The sequence below is a fragment of the Octopus bimaculoides genome, chromosome 4, assembly GCF_001194135.2.
Source record: "Octopus bimaculoides isolate UCB-OBI-ISO-001 chromosome 4, ASM119413v2, whole genome shotgun sequence".
In the NCBI taxonomy this organism is placed as follows: Eukaryota; Metazoa; Mollusca; class Cephalopoda; order Octopoda; family Octopodidae; genus Octopus; species Octopus bimaculoides.
This window is the reverse complement of record NC_068984.1, coordinates 68782570-68784960: the sequence shown is the minus strand read 5'-3', so window position 1 is coordinate 68784960 and position 2391 is coordinate 68782570.

Genomic DNA, 2391 nt, shown 5'->3' with positions numbered 1-2391 from the left:
ACTAGCAATGTACACCAAAGGAGAACAAAAAACAGGTGGTAGATGAGGAAGAGGAGAGGAGGCAAGGTGGTAGATGAGGAGGAGGAGAGGAGGCAAGGTGGTAGATGAGGAGGAGGAGAGGAGGCAAGGTGGTAGAGGAGGAGGAGGGGAGTAGGCAAGGTGGTGGATGAGGAAGAGAAGAGGAGGCAAGGTGGTAGATGAGGAAGAGGAGAGGAGGAAAGGTGGTAGATGAAGAGGAGGAGAGGAGGCAAGGTGGTGGATGAGGAGGAGGAGAGGCGGGAAGGTGGTAGATGAGGAGGAGAAGAGGAGGCAAGGTGGTAGATGAGGAAGAGGAGAGGAGGTAAGGTGGTAGATGAGGAGGAGGAGAGGAGGCAATGTGGTAGATGAGGAAGTGGAGGGGAGGCAAGGTGGTAGATGAGGAAGAGGAGCGGATGCAAGGTAGTAGATAAGGAAGAGGAGAGGATGCACGGTGGTAGATGAGGAAGTGGAGACGAGGCAAGGTGGTAGATGAGGAGGAGGAGAGGAGGCATGGTGGTAGATGAGGAAGAGGAGAGGATGCAAGGTGGTAGATGAGGAAGAGGAGAGGAGGCATGGTGGTAGATGAGGAAGAGGAGAGGATGCAAGGTGGTAGATGAGGAAGTGGAGACGAGGCATGGTGGTAGATGAGGAAGAGGAGAGGATGCACGGTGGTAGATGAGGAAGTGGAGACGAGGCAAGGTGGTAGATGAGGAAGAGGAGAGGAGGCATGGTGGTAGATGAGGAAGAGGAGAGGATGCAAGGTGGTAGATGAGGAAGAGGAGAGGAGGCATGGTGGTAGATGAGGAAGAGGAGAGGATGCAAGGTGGTAGATGAGGAAGAGGAGAGGAGGCATGGTGGTAGATGAGGAAGAGGAGAGGATGCAAGGTGGTAGATGAGGAAGAGGAGAGGAGGCAAGGTTGTAGATGAGGAAGAGGAGAGGAGGCATGGTGGTAGATGAGGAGGAGGAGAGGATGCAAGGTGGTAGATGAGGAGGAGGAGAGGAGGCAAGGTGGTAGATGAGGAAGAGGAGAGGAGGCAAGGTGGTAGATGAGGAAGAGGAGGGGAGGCGAGGTGGTAGATGAGGAGGAGGAGAGGAGGCAAGGTCGTAGATGAGGAGGAGGAGAGGAGGCAAGGTCGTAGATGAGGAAGAGGAAAGGAGGCAAAGTGGTAGATGAGTGGGAGGAGAGGAGGCAAGGTGGTAGATGAGGAGGAGGAGAGGACGCACGGTGATAGATGAGGAGGAGGAGGAGGTAATGTGGTAGATGAGGAAGAGGGGAGGAGGCAGGTTGGTAGATGAGGAGGAGGAGAGGAGGAAAGGTGGTAGATGAAGAGGAGGAGAGGAGGCAAGTGTGTAGAGAAGGTGGAAATAGTGGAAAGAGAAGAGGAGGAAATGGAGGAGGAGTAGAAGTGGGGCAAGAGAAGGAGTAGAAGAGAAACAGGAGGAAGAAGTAGTGGTGATTGTGCTGGTCGAGGACAAGAATGGCAACAATGGCGCTGGAATGGCTGTGTGGGAAGTAGTTTGCTTCCCAACGACATGGTTCTGGGTTCAGTCCCACTGTGAGGCACCTTGGGCAAGTGTCCTTCTACTATAGCCTCAGGCCAACCAAAGCCTTATGAGTGGATTTCGTAGATGGAAACTGAAAGATGCCCGTCTGTGTGTGTGTGTGTGTGTGCGTGTGTCTGTGTTCGTACCCCCCCCCACCGTCGCTTGACAACCAATGCTGGTGTGTTCATATCCTCGTAAATTTGTGGTTCAGCAAAAGATAACGATAGAGGCAATGACAGGAGACCAAGACCTTTGGAGATATGATTTTGATTGAAAAGACGGGGCAACTAAAGTGAGATCCCAGCCATGCATGTCCAGCCCAATTAAGATTACCCCTAATGTGTCAGGCGATATGATATGCTTGAGAAGGCCTGTTAAGTCAAATAAAAGCAATATCGTAGCTGTGACCAGTGCTCCCTGACTGGCTCCCAAGACAGTGGCATGTAAATAGCACCATGCAAACGGGGACACTGTCAGTACCACTTGACTGGCTCCTGTGCCAGCGACACATAAAAAAAAACACTATACAAACGTGGCCAATGCCAGTACCCTCTGACTGGCTCCTGTGCTGGTGGCACATAAAGAGCACCTTCCGAACGTGATCGATGCCAGTCCCACCTGACTGGCACGTAGAAAGCACCCAGTACACTCTTGGAGTGTTTGGCATTAGGAAGGGCATCCAGCTGTAGAAACATTGCCAGATCAGATTGGAGCCTTGTGCAGCCTACCAGCTTGCCAGTCCTCAGTCAAACCATCCAACCCATGCCAGTATGGAAAACGGATGTTAAACGATGATGATGATGCTATATATATATATATATATATAT